At 39.8% G+C, this 15314-nt stretch overlaps 1 non-coding gene across 1 annotated transcript; it reads left to right on the top strand.

Annotated features, from left to right (window-relative positions):
- Nucleotides 1-14079: 14079 nt before the first annotated feature.
- On the top strand, nucleotides 14080-14185 carry LOC117311528 (U6 spliceosomal RNA). Its single transcript, XR_004525723.1, has one exon. It is a non-coding gene; the product is annotated as a U6 spliceosomal RNA (small nuclear RNA).
- The last annotated feature ends 1129 nt before the right edge of the window (nucleotides 14186-15314 follow it).

Genomic DNA, 15314 nt, shown 5'->3' with positions numbered 1-15314 from the left:
AAATGTGTTATTTGATGTGAGAAGAAAAAAATACTTAAAATTTACCTGATTTTCTTCCATTTTTAGTGCTGTTAATAGTAAGCAGATATTCAGATGACCTGAGCTTTGCTGTCCACCCAAACTAAACTAGTTATTTATAATCTAGTCAGAGCAGGATTAAGGAGACAATCTGGACTGTAGGCTCCATGAAATTAGCAGTAATAATAATAGTTAATCATATAATTAGAAGAAGAGAAGGAGGGGGAGGGCAAGAGGAGGAAGAAAAGTAGCAGCAGTATAAGAAGATCCACCAGCAGTTATTGTGAATTAGTAAATACCAGACACTCTGGCAAGTGAATTACATCATAGATTATCTCATGTAAAACCCACACCAACTCTATGAGGCAGATACTATTATGAATCCCCTTTAACAGCTAATGAAACTGATGTGTACAGACGTTAAAGAACTATGAGGGATGGCCCATGCATTCCCATTCCAGAGCCCATGCTCTTACTACTTTGCTGCCTCTACAGGCAAGACAGAGTTGTATTGGCTGTCATTTTTTTTCTGATTGGAGCTTAACTGGCCAAGCAGTCAGTACTGAATTCATTTATTGATAAAATTTTATCTTAGATGTCCAAACAGTTGAACAAGGGGCCTTTGTGATCTGGGCCTTTGTGAAAGGCCCACCTTTCTAACTGTATCTTCCATTACACCCCTTCTTGCCTGTACCCACTGTCCCCATTGTTTCCTAGTACTAAAGAATTTCTTGCCTCTAAAAGCTGCACACTTTGGTATCTTATGTCTTTTCACACAAGGATTCCTCTGCCTGAAATTCTTTATTCACTCTATATCTACTCATCCCTCAAGACCACAGTCTAACGTCATCTCCTCTGTGAAGTCCCCCTTGATTCCTTCAAGTAGAGTTAATAACTCTCTTCTACGTTTCCCAACAGTACTCTGTACATACCAGAAATATAGTCTTAGGGCATTGTTTATTTCAGTATAATTTTTCTGTCTTTACATATTTGCCTTTGTCACAGTTCTTTTTGATAGGCAGGGACTGAACCATCATTTCTGTATTCTTACTCTATGTTATTGAATAGATTAATGCTTTTGTCCCCGTAGAACAGATGTACACAGAGCTGTCACATATGACCATGCAGATTTTTAACTGCACAACTCCAGAGGGCACCATCCACAAAAATTACAAATATGAATGGCTCGTGAAATCATACAGTACATCCCCTGAACAACTGAACACAACTGCCTATTACTGATCATAAAATATTTATAAATATGAATGCATATGGTGCAAATGCACTAAAAGCTGTAGCATATGGCTATATATGAATAACCGAGATCAGAGTGACAGGATTTTGACCTTAAGTCCAAACCTTCTTTACCATTTGTAATCAGTTATATCCCAGTTTGAATAAAACACTGATACTATAAAGAGGGTAGTCAGCTCCTAACTGATCCAGGTCATACTCTAAATATCTAAATGAAATATGCTCCAGAAAAATCTTGGTGGATTCTGTTTCTAATACTATGTCTGAATTTGTTCGAGCATGGGCAGGCTAGTTTTATCATAAATAAATGGACACCTGACCCAGTCAAGAGATTAGATGCTGATGTTGGACACAAATTCCTAGTAGAGGAAGAGATATTCACAGATGTTATATTGCCGTGGTGTAGTTCTTTGGGCTTCAGTGGGGTTAGCTACCTGCAGGAGTCCCTGGGCACAGTTGCAGGTGCAGGAGGTGAAGATTAGCCATACTTCAACAGCAAAACATCAAACCCCAAGAAGAGGTAAGACTGAATATCCTAAGCAAGGGAGAAATCAGTTCTAACAGTGTGCAATGCATAAATGAAATTGGCTTTCCTGTTTTAACTTTGCTTAGCCAGGCTGTCATCTTGAGGCCTGATGATTAGCAGGTGGTCTATTTTGCTGGAGTCTGTTCCTAATAGAGGTTCTGTCTGTGGGATGCCCACTTGGAGCCTTTTAGGCCCTACCAGGCCAGCTGAAAGGCAAATGATTAGTGGCTGCTTTTAATTTCCCCTGGCTTCCCATTTGTTATCCTACTGCTTGCCATCTCTTAGATGCTTGTACTTGACGGATTCTGTGGAGATAAAGATAAGGATAATTTCTTGCCTATGATGCTTTTCTTTTGATCTTTTGTGGTTTCGTTTTTGCACTTTGGAGTGTGGCACTCCTACTGTGCAGCCAGATGTGCCCAGAGCCTATTTGAGATGCAGCCCCGAGCACACAGACCGAAGCAAGACTGTTCTGAGATGGCCAGGATCATAAATGTGTCCTGGACCCAGGTACAAGATGGGGAGGGCAGGAGGGGATGGAGGGGGACAGGAAGTAGGTGTGACGCTTAAGGTAGGGAAGGTACTGGAAGAGGAGCTATAAGGGAGGCCCTGGAGTGGAGAGGTGGCCTGCTGCCTGCTATATTTTGTGTTGGTTACATAGAAAACAAATTAAAGCCACTGTATAAAATTCCACATTTGCCACGTAGGGCTATAAATAATGATAATTATGCTGCTACTTCCCCAGCAACTTGCATGTTGACCCTGAGCATACCCCTGGAGCTAGCTTATTTGAACTAAAAGTCCCCTTTAGACCTTTTCTTCTCTGGTCTCTCGCATCTTTAGAATGACTGATTATGAGACAAGTTATGTAGGCTGTGGTCATTTTGAAGCTGAGATAATATAATACAGCTGGGCTCCTGTCACACACAGATTCAGCCACAGCTGGTTTTGACTTGCAGCTCCAAAGGTATGAAAATATTCCACACCTACCTGGCTAGGACTTAGGAACATTTTGGTTCAGAACAAGTGTAACTGAATGACACAGCTAAGGGGCGGGGGATTCAACGCGATGAGCCATCATGCTCACCCGAACCTGGCTCCTGACTCCTTACTGGGAAGTAATGTCTTAATTTTGTAGGTGTGCCCTCCATTTTTTGACCGCATGCTATCTTTCTCACAGATTTCACCTTAAGCACATTCACTCCATTTTCTTTTTACAAATACTCTGTTATTTGCTTTGTACTCTAGGTCTTGTTTTTTGTTTGTTTTTTTTTCTGGGAGGTGGGGACAGGGCCAGCTTCATAGGATGCCACCCGTTCCTCTTTCAGAAGGATCCCATGTTTGGTTTCATGCTCCATGACTTAACGTCAACATCTGGAACTTCTTCACAATTTTTTAAAAAGGGACCCAGCAAGTTATTTACCTGGTGCTGCATGGGGGCATGTATTCCTCCACCCTATCCTACCTCAGAAGTGAACTCAAATTCATAGACCCCCATAAGGCATACTTTATGCTAGGCCCATAATAGGTATTTAATGGATGTTCAACTTTAGGGGCATGTTCTTAGTAGTGGCTAAGAATCTATACGCTGAAGCCAAATGCTTAGGTTCAAATTTCAGATACCACCATTACTGACATTTACTAGCTCTATGGTCTTGGACAGGTTACCTTCTTACGCCTTCGATTTTTCATCTGTAAAACAGAACAATAATAGTACCTATCTTATAAAGTTTTTGTGAGGATAAACTGAGTAAACACATATAAAAGTTCATACAACAGTTTTTGATAATGTAAGTGTTATGTATCAGCTGCTATTATGACTATTGTTGCTATTGCTTTGTCTGGAGATCTTTTTCTATTGCATTTGATCCAGGTTATTGAAGGGCAGCAATGTTCAGAAGGTTTCCTAAAGAAGTCACCCCGTGTCAGTAGGCTCCCAAGGATTTGGTCATTGACCTGAGAGAGCCTGCATATTTCCCCCAGAGCAAATGAGCAGCATGAGGTCATCACCTCTGGAAGTTCCCACTGGCCCTAATTCAAGAAACTTGGCCACTCTCTTGGCCAGCTCTCCAGCGTGGAGGGGGCTCCTCTCCGAGTGGTGAAAATGTCTGTGTACTAGGAACAGCAACTCAGAGGCCTGCAGCTGCCCCCTCCCTCGCCCTTCCTCTGACCAGCCCCTGTGGGGAATTCATTATGGTTGGCCACAGCCACTGCTCTCCTCTCCAAACTGGTGGTTAGGAGGCTCCAGAGAGGGCCACTCTGCTTTCTCCACACTGATTACTATGATCTCCAAGAAGCTCAGAGCCTAAAGCAGATTTTTTGGGGGGCTGGTAAACCCACACAAGAGCCCAGTGAGGAGTGGGGTCAGCAAGCATCAGTGACTGTGTCAGATGGGGACATCCAGAGGTTAAAATCATGCTGGTAAGGGGGAGAAGTGAGACCCCAGGGCAGTTCTGCTGGTCAGTCTTTGTTAGGCCAAGGCCAGATTCCAATATCAAGAAGGAAGATTTTCCTGCCTGGGAAAAAAGAATTCCTATTCTTGCTATGGAATCATGAGGATCCACATTTATACGGACCCTTCAGCATACTATTTATCCACTCCTTTCCCAGACTAGTATTAATATTCCAACAGCTTCACCAAGGCAGGCGTGTATCTGTTTCCTCATGATGATTTCCACTTGACTATGTAGCCAGCTTTGTCCCCCATTCCTCTTTGTTTCTTCTTCATCCCGTGTATTTCCTCTTTGGTTTCCACGGTAGTTGCCTGCTGACATTTCTCCTTGCCAATTAAGACAGTCCACTCAGCTTTCAATAATTCAGAGAAGGTGACCACAGAAATCAATGTTTTGTAATAAAAGGGGAACACATTTATGAAGCCAAATTTACTCTGACAAGCTCATTTTTGTTTTAATGTTTTTAAATGTTGGTAATTCTATTACATTGGAAGTCTTCGAGGAGAGTGTAGCAAGGATAATTACACAGCACAGTTTGTTTTCTAGCCACAGCTATATGGAGAAATCAGAAATGATGGTGTAATGCAAGAGAGCTCCTGAGACTTTCTAAAAAGAAAAGGTACAGCAGTGATGATACCAGAAATAGAAGGGTGCAAGAGGCTGAGCAGAGTGAAGGTACTGGATGATAGAGACACTGGATCCAGCAGAAAAGCACATACAAGGGAGGCAGGTTACCTCTGCCATCCACTCATCCCACAGATATGCCCTGGGCAGCTACTAAGTGACCGGCACTGTGCTGGACCCTGAGAGATACAGCCGGGAACAGGCAGCCCAAGTCCCTGCCCTCACAAAGTTGCCAGTCTAGCTGGGAGGCAGTTAGTGGTTCTTACTGAAGTTTGAATGGAAAGGAGCAACAAGAGACTTTCTAGTCCAATCTTTCCATTTTATAAATGAGGGATTTTACCATGAGATATAGGATTTGCAGAAATCATTGTCAGCACTGAGACTTACACCCAGATCTTCTGCTTTCTACTTTAATGCTCTTTACTCCTTTTGATCCAACTCAAGGAACTCAAGGAATAAAGCTGCCCCAAGTTTCTCCATCAGTGCCCTGCCATGGGTTGTGAGCTTCTCACTGCTGCTGCTCCTTTCCAAGGGGAGATGCAGATTTTGACTGAATGAAAGCATGGTATTATCTGAAAGGGTGACTGGTCAGGGGGATGTCACAGAAAGAAAGAGGAGTTTATCTGGCCAGCACAGCTAGATCCTGAAACACAGAGTGGCTGGCGTGAAAGTACCAGGCTCCAGGCTCCAGGATGCAATGGAGAAAGAAGGCAAAAGAAGACCCTGAGGACGAGGTGAGGAAGAAGAGAGGAACTGGGAAAGGGCCTAGTAGTTCCCAAGCTCCTATGTGGGGTCAGTTTTGCCTGTTTTTGCCCAAGGAGGCCACCATTTGGCAAGAGGCAAAGTTAAGACCCAAATCCAGGTTGGCTGGTTTCAAATATATATGTGGATATACATTTCAAATATCCACTCCACAAGCCTGATAAAATTTTCCAGCTTCATAGTTTCTTATGACTTTGTGCTTCATTAAAGCCTTACATTTTACTTTATTTTATATTAATTTATTTTTTAACTGCTGTCTAAATGTAATTAAGGATTCATAAACACTTCAAAATCAGTGACGGTAGCTGAATAGAACCTATTATGAACTGCCATTTGAGGAGAATGATATCTTGCTAAATTATTCTTTTTGTAAGCCTACACTTTCACAGGTTGGATTTTCTTCAAACAGGATATACGTGCTCTTTATTGGAAACTGGTAAATTTTCTTGCTTTATACCTGTAGTCTTGTGCAGCACCATCCAATAGAACTTTCTGTAATAACAGATATGTTTCAAATTTGTGTTGTCCCAATATGGTAGCTGCTAGACACATACGACTATTGAGGACTTGAAATGTAGCTAGTATGACAAAGAAACAGCTTTAAATTTTCCTTAATTTTAATTTAAAATAGGCACATGATGGCTAATGGCTAACATATTGAACAGTGCAGGTCTAAAAAGTTCTGTAAATGTAAGTTGCTCACAGAGACTTATACTTATCTGCTAAGCAAGCTCAGAGTGTACTAGGGGAAACTGAAGAATGCTGGTACTCTGATACGAAGACACTAATGTCAGAAGCAATCTAGGATTAACAGCTTCAGTAACATCCAGACATCATTAGTGGACTTAAGGATTCATTAAGTTTTAGAATCCCTTCACTGATGAGCAGGATGCACTTGCCTGATACGGGTAGTTGTGTCACATTATTTTACTGGCAGAATGAACATTCTGGAAAATTTATATCCTTGTTTAGGAGGCTAGGAAGGAAAAAAAGGAACCTCTCAGCCTGAAGGACCATGACCACGCCAAACACAGCACTTCTGAAATCCTCTTTGGGCCCAGATCACACCAAGCATTGTCGGTGGGTGTGAGTGCAATCCAGCACTGCTCTGTGTCTTTTAGTCCAACCACATTAGAATCTGCTTAGAGCTTTTATTTTTTTCCTCCCCCAGCTCTATTTGATCGCCTCCAAACTGTGCTAAGTCTCACAATATACCTTGCAAATTTGTCATAAGACTGAAGCAAATTGTAAAAAAGAATCTCTGAATGAAAAGCTATTATAACCTAACTAGAAATGTGATTATCATTGTTTTTCTTTTACTCTTTTTATATTTTCATTCTGTAAAGTAGGTACTAATCCCTAGGAAGATTTTTTTTTCAGTTGGCATAAACTAAGTATTTGAATTTTTATGATAATTTTCAGCTACATATATAATAAATATGTCTTCTAACTGCATAGCTTCTTCCTCTCAGAAGCTTAAGTTTTCACGCTCATTTTGCTTCATTCCCAGAGAGGCGAGGAAAGAGGGAACCCCCCCACCAACACACACTTTCCATATTCCAGGTAAATATCAATTGCCCACTATGTGCCAGGCATTATTCTAAGAAATACACGTGTATTAGGTCATTTGATTCTCACGACAACCCTTATGAAATCACTATTATAGATGAGGAAACTGAGGTATGGAGAGGTTAAGGAGCTGGATGATTCAATAAATATCAATCAGATGTCAGAGATACACACATCTAGCACTGTGCTAGGTGCCATAGGAAATATAGCTCTTACTCTCAAGAATGTCCAGTCCAGGGAGGAGAGAAGATATGCATCTGAGTTTCTAAGATCCAAAGAGATGACATGATAAATTCTATAAAATGTATTATGGCAATCGGTATGTGTATGGCTGATTCATTTTGTTGTGCAGTGGAGGCTAACACAACACTGTAAAGCAATCATACTCCAATAAAAATTAATAAAAAAATTTTAAAAAGTTATTATGGCAGACCAAGTATAATCAGAACTAAAACTGTTCTTAAATACAAGAGTGAAGTCTTTCTTGTCTTCTGTCTTCCCAGAGCTGTACAGGTCAGAAGAGTTAACTCTCTACTCCCAGGCAATGGGCACCCGAAATTTATATTTAAAACATTAAAATAGTCTCATAAAATACTTTACTGCTCCTATGCATAAAGCAGCGATAGCCGTGATTCCCATTGAGGGCCCTGACTCATGGAGTACACAGCTCTCCTGTGAGACTGATGAAATCCAGACCTCCACCCATGTGGGTGTTGAAAGAGCCTCATTCACACATTACCACTTCTGCCCAGGAAATCAATTACAGCCAGGTGGTCTCCTACCCATTTCAGAAACCAGGAAAGTGGAATATATAAAGATGATCCTTTCACCAGATGACTCGGAAAGTTTCTGGAGGATAAAGGAATAGGAGGCATATGTCCTATCATTCCAGTCCATTCCTTTCCCTCCTCCCCAACAGACCATAGTAAGGTCCCCTGTTTATATGGGGATCATCACGAGGAAGCAATTATAGTAAAAAGCTAAACCTGTATGCTGTCACTTTATTACTTTCAAAAATATTTCTCTATAAATAAACTGGGGGTGGGGAGACCAAAGTTACTGTGCAGAAAAGGACAGACTATGAACAAAAAAGGCCGAGAAATAAATGGTGATTATATAATAGCATCCATCACTGCTTTTCCATGGGTCATGGTGATCATTCTCCACAGAAAAAGGAACTACTAACCAACCAAGGCCACTGACATTATTTTGTTCAAGGATACGGCTGGGAAGGCTCCCTTTCACATGTGGTGGCCACACAATCTTTCAAGAGTCAAATGAAGAGTTTGGAGAATAGCATCATTTGCCTACAGGGAAAACTCAGAGCCCTGGCATAGAGTAAATTGTGGGACTCTGGGGAAATGGTTTTCTAAAAATTCCCGACGTCTACAGAAATATGGAGCTTCTTGTAAACTGAGTTTAAACATATTTAGTTAGTTTGTAATATATTAGTAAACTTTGTAATGATGTGCCTTCCTACTACAGATAATTGCGGAGAGGATTCCCCACCAAAATCATCTTTTGTGTTGAATCAGCTGATGGCATTGCTAATAGCTTTGGAGGGTGGAAAGGTATCAGTCTCTGATATAACTATGTAAATACAGCAAATGGCTATGTACATATTCAAGTATTTCTCAGTTTCCTCTGGTCTTCTCACTGGGTGGCTGTCTTGGTGTTCTGGGGTTTTGGGTTTTTATTTGTTTTTGTTTTGGAGTGTTTTATCAAAATGTCATGCACAGCCCCCATTTTATCTAAGCATTAAAATCTTTTCACATTCTAATAGAAGGGATTTGACGATTATCTGCCCTTTTGGCATAATCAACGTCTCTATTCCCCTCCATGCCTATAAACAATTGAGGTTTGACCCTATTCTCATTCACAAATAAAATGAAATAAAATGGTTTGGGGCATTATTATAAACGAGCAGTGGACTGAGAAGGGAGTTGGCTCTCCTAACAAACTCTGGGTCCTTCAGGAGGGATGGAAGACTGGGACCGATGAAGGGGGAGAGGAAGAGATAAATGGATGTGTGGATAGGCCTGACAGATGGATGAATTTCCTGATTAATGGATGCCTTACCTATACATCTGCACTTGAATTTTAATAGAAACTTTGTTCAGTTTCTCTTTATCCTTCTGTGAAATGAGAGATGAAGGCATGGTGCAGCTCTCACATCTTATGATCACACCTTGGTAAAGATTTTTTTTGTCCCCTTCTCCCCTCTTTACCTTTCCACAGCATGTACCTTGGTGAACTGATCCTTCAAATCTAGGCTCCAATTTTTCTGATTTTCCCAGCATCTCAAATATGCTCCTACATGTCTTCTGAGGCAGTTATTATATTTTAAAATGTTTATTAGATAATCATATAGTCTTCTAGACTGCTGAGTTCTTCTGTTCTTCTCTATGGGGAGAGAAGGGACCCTTGCCTACTTTATCTGGGACTGGATGGAAACCTAGGAGGTACTTAATGACATTTGTTGGCATCAATTTTCCTTTTACTTTTAGGATGATCCTCCCTAAAGGATTTAGGTTCATATTCTTTTTTCCCACCTTCTTCCTCTTCTCTGCCTGTCTCTCTCAAACAAACAGTAAGAAGGGTGGGAGGGGAGAAAAAGAAGGAACATAGACAGAGAGACCAAAAGAAGAGAACTTGGTACAATAGGAAAAACCAACAAGGACTGAGCAGGCTGCCAACTCCCACTGTTTCTCAGAATTTCCCTCTGGGTTAGGCTGTCCCCATTTGAGGCTCTGATATTCTACGGTTTTCCTTCCTCCTCAATGGTATCCAGAGTAGAATGTCACTTTTAACTAAGAAATACTGTAAACAGAGACTTGGAAGAGCAATTGAAAACAGCAAAATCTTGCCCCAGAAATTGTTTTTGTAATTATAATTTCTGCACTGGGAAAACATGGCCTTCTAATTCACATGCCCTCCTGGAGCGAAGGTCTGATGCACACTGATCTGCAATGAAAATCACAAGGAAGCCCTGCTAGATTTAAGACAGCAGTTCTCCAACCACACTGTCAAGTGCATTGAGTCCTTTTTTTTTTGCTTCTCAGAGCTGGTTTAAAAGCTATTTAAGCAGGTAAGCATAGTCCTGACAGGTAAAGCAAATGGAAGGGAAGGTTACAGGATATACCAAAACTAAGGAGCTAGAGCAGATGTCTGTCTCTAAAAAGACTACAATGGTAGATGCATTCCTGAAGCTTTTCTCTTTCACACATGCACATACACACAGCCTTTATTCTGACAATTATCTAATCTGAATCATTTTCCACCTCTGCTCTTTGATTCCTGAATATCTTTCTTAGGCAATATCAGTTGCAATCAAGACATAAAGCTCTTCATTTTTATCGAGAAACAAAAGGAAAACAACAGCTATAATAGACATTTTTGAGGTGGTAACGTTATGATCAGCATCTACTATTTTCTTTCCAATTTAATTTTTGTTTCAACATTTCAGAATCTCAGTCCTCTTATCTACATTTAATTGATTGGCAGTTTGGTTTTTGGAATCACTGCTTCATTACTTGCGATCTACAACCACTTCCCCCTCATTTCTGCCCCCGTTTCCTTCTCCAGCCCCTCAGCCTCTTACTCTTCCTCCCCTAACTTGAACACCAAGAAAGACAGAGAGAACAGAGTTTCAAAACATGGAAATTTGGTATACAAAGTTACAGTTTGATGCCCAAGAAGGAAAATCCTAAACCCTTGCCATCTTTAATCACATGAATTCAAAAATTCCTTCCTGGCCTCTTAAATCTTCTCCTAAGTTGGTTTCAAATAATATGCAAAAAAATTTGATGAATTTGTTGGAACAGTTTTACAAATTCTTGAAAGACTGTGTCCCCTAGGGCTGGAAACACACATTTTAGGCAGCTTAAAGCTGTTAAATAAGCCCACTTTTCACTTTTTTTTTTCTTCCTGTACTTATGCTGCCAGCAATAGAGACATGATGTGAACTGCAAGGCCTTTTGCTGACCACACAAGTCTCCTCTGTGCAGAGTGGCAAGCAGCCACTTCTAAGCATAACTATTATGTGCCTGTATCACTTCTGGCATCATCCCACTGATTCACCCCTACCCGCTCTTCAGTGGAGAGGAGACAGGCTAACTGAAAACTCACAGGGAAAAGGAAATCTTCTCATTCAATGGTAAATCCCAAGTTGCCTTTCCTCTGCCAAATAACAGTGGACTCCTAATCTTAAATTTCAACCTCAAAAAAGATCAGAAGGGACTAGGGCGAGGGAGAGCTTGGAAAACTGAGCCATGAGAATTGTTCATCGTGATTTGTAAAAATTAAACACAAAATATAAAATTAAAAATAAGGAGGGAAATGTCGACCAATTACGCTGTGGGGTAAAAAAACCTTTTCTCTATTTTCTCCATGTGAAGGACTAATAGAACTGAGAATGCTTATCATGGAAAAGAAAATTATAGGAAGGCTTGGGATGTGGGGACAAGGAACTTCAGCTGTCTTTGAATAGCTGAACTACTGCAACTGGAAAGAAGAAACAAGTTCCATGTGTGTGGCCCTAAGGAGAAGAACCAGGTCCAATGGGTGGAAGTTACAGGAAACTAGATTTTTGAGAATGATAAGAATATTAGACAGTAAGACCTACCCAGTGATGGAATGGGGCATCTTAGTGGAAGATGGGATAGAGCTTAAAGCTTCTAAGCTTGTTCAAGAAACATCTGAATAAGCACCAGATAATCCATTTGCAGCTAGTTCTTCCTTATATGAACGCAATGGTATGATGGAGGGGAGCACTGGACCAGGAGTCAGGAGTCCTTGCTTTGTCACTTAATGGCTAAATGATACTGAGAAAATCAATTAACCCATTTGGACTTTAGTTTTCTGATCTTCAAAATAAGAGACTGAGATATGCTTTTCTCTACAGTTCTTCCAGTTCTCATAATATCCTATTATTATTTCTTTACATTTTTTCCTACTAGTTGTTCACAAGTTGATGAGGTACTTATATATCATATAGACACAATTCGTGCATACTATTTGGATATACACTTCTCAAATTTCACTCTCACCATACAGAATGCTTGGAAGTATTACGTGTATGCATTGCAGTGAAAATCCCTCTTAACCAGAGTTGCTTGAGGATTTTGGTCAACCTCTGTTTCCTGAAATGGTACAGCTAAATTTGTTCAAGGAGAAGTTGTAAGTAATACAGAGGGGAAAAATGTGGTATACCCAGCTAGGATCAGAGCTTACTGGCTTTACTGACGATACATTCTGCTATGTGTTGTTCAATGTAGAATAGAGAACCATGAAAAAGATTCAGGCTATACTCAGCTCTTGCAGGAAGCAAGATAATGGTTCGGTGAAGCACAGTAGTGTTTTGTTTCCCTAAGACTGAGGAACCGCAGATTGGATATTGGTAAAGGCTCTGCCACAACAGTCAAATGTCAATTATTGCTTTGTGCCCATCCCTGAACTCTCACATTCATCTCATTCTTTGTAACCCCCACCCCCCACCCGCCCCACAACCAGCACAGACACCTGCGTCAAACCATTCAGAAAATATTTCATTAGAAGACATTATGATAAATAGTTAAATTTAAAGGAAGGGTATTTGTGGCTCTATATTCTTTCTACCCTAGGAAAAGTAGGATTTTGAATCACTAGAATCATGAGCAATACACCTCTGTGTTGAAAACTATTATGACATTCAATGGGGAAGGTGCACTGTTTATATCTCTTTCTATTCTGAAATCACCAAAAGGTATAGTCTCAAAACGGGCCTTATAAGAAAAGTACCAGCACACCAAAGACCATGGAATGATGCCAAGATATTAAAAGTTACCTTAGAAACTGAAGGGTTAAAAAAGAAAGAGAGCAAGAGCGAGTGCTTATCAGTGGCGAATCCACTGTGGGATTTAAGAATCCCATAGAAAAAGAACTAAATAATATTTTAAATTCTGGTTCCTTGTGAAACATATTTTTCAAAACTTTGAAAACCTTTCTAACTACTTATCTTAAGATATATCCTTCATAATTGTCTGCATAGTCCTTTTCTCCATGTTAATGGCCTCAATAAAAAAGGAAAAGATTCTGTGTGTAACAATCTCGACAACCTTATCCAATATTTTACACAAACAGTACAAAATTGGCTTCATTATTGTCTTTAGGAAAACGACAATTCACTTGTTCTTTCCTGACAAATATTTACTCCCTACCTTTTTTGGACATTGCCTTATGAGCTGTGGTGGACTCAAAGATGAGATTAGCATGTTCCCTAGCCTCAAGTAATTTATCCTTAAGCTGGGAAGATCAGATGTGTAATAAAATTTAAAATAATATGATAAGGGCTACAAGAGAGTTGTAAGTTTAGAGAATGAAGAGATCAATTCTGCTGGACAAAAAGAGAACTCTTCCTGGAGAAGGTAACATATAACTGGGGTGTGACACATTCTCAGTGGAAACAACAAGGTATCAAGGTAGAAAACACTGGAGATGTGCCTCCTTGTTAGAAGCATAAGGTACAGGGAAAAGAGGGAGAAAAATCCTGATCTACCATTTATTATAGAAAAAGAAATTTTATTTCTATTTGGTTGACTCTAGGAAAGAGTCATTGAACTTGCTTAGTATGGTCAGGGACTTCTAAGTGGGATACAGGTCTAAAGAAATCTAAAGACTCCATTACAAAGACAGAACTCTTTAGGAAGTATCAGTGTAATTTGCATCATAAAATTCGGTATCTTTTGTGAGGCTCTTGGCGTAACCTGAAAACGCTGATCATAAAGATCTCCTTATGAACAGAATTTGAAAGAAATTAGTATATATATATATATATATATATATATTTATATATGTATTTAAATGAATAAACTAGCAGAAGAAAATAAAGCAGCAGTGCTCACTTCGGCAGCACATATACTAAAACTGAACAATACAGAGAAGATTAGCACGGCCCCTGCGCAAGGATGACACGCAAATTCGTGAAGCATTCCATATTTTTCATATATGTTGAACCTAAAAAAATGGTACAGATTAACCGGTTTGCAAGGCAGAAATAGAGACACAGATGTAGAGAACAAACGTATGGACACCAGGGGGGAAAGTTGGGGTGGGGGGGGTTGGTGGTGGTGGGATGAATTGGGAGATTGGGATTGACATATATACACTAATATCTATAACACAGATAACTAATAAGAACCTGCTGTATAATAAATAAATTAAATTTAATTTAAAATAAAAAAAAAGAAAAGAAAGCAGCAAATCAAGACCTTAAGAGTACCTCTCGTGATACTGTTTAGCTGTGTTATTATTTGGCTGTGAAGAGCTCTGTATGGAGGATTACTAGATAGAGACGTTGATATTCCAGTATCCAAACAGTATACACCCAACAACTATTTCATGAAAATTCTATCAGCCTCATTATGTCTACATGATGTTAACTATGTATAGGTGGGAAGTAATCAGAATAAATCCTCCTAGGTGACTGGATTTTTGTAGCACAATATAACCAATATTGGGAATATACTTGATGTTCAGGAAGTTTTATAGGACACACTATTCAATTAGACCCTGAAGAATATAATCAAAAACTGTCAATCAACTAGGCTTTCACCCTCATCTCTCTTTTTACCTCGTGAATGAACAGGATGGTTGAAGGAAGTCTAAACTCTTTTTAGCATTCATTGTGCAATTAGGGGTGTAGTTAGGATGACTAAGATAAATGATTCATAAAAGAAGGTTCTTCAGTCTTAGAAGGTGACCTCCTCACAGGTCTATCCGCTACTTCATAAGCCTGGACTGTATTCCATCCTTTTGATGAGACATTTCCTCTCTGAATAAGTCTCAGGACATGATGATGGAAATAGCAGTGTTTATTCAAGGTCGCCAGTCTCTTGAGCTTCTAAAACAGAGTAGTAAAGATAAGATAGCTTGTTAAAAACAAAAAGGTTATTAGTCTCCAGATAAGATATCTTATTTTCAACACCTTCTCCTACTTCAGTATTGAGGCTCTGTAAATTTAGTGACAATCATCTTGATGAAAAGCAGTCAGTTATCTTTCTGCATGATATAAATAAAGGGGGAGTTTGGGGGAGAATGGATGCATGTATATGTATGGTTGAGTCTCTTTG

The sequence above is a fragment of the Tursiops truncatus genome, chromosome 2 (assembly GCF_011762595.2).
Source record: "Tursiops truncatus isolate mTurTru1 chromosome 2, mTurTru1.mat.Y, whole genome shotgun sequence".
In the NCBI taxonomy this organism is placed as follows: domain Eukaryota; kingdom Metazoa; phylum Chordata; class Mammalia; order Artiodactyla; family Delphinidae; genus Tursiops; species Tursiops truncatus.
The sequence above is the reverse complement of the archived record's forward strand: the minus strand, read 5'-3'. Positions and strand labels throughout refer to the sequence as shown.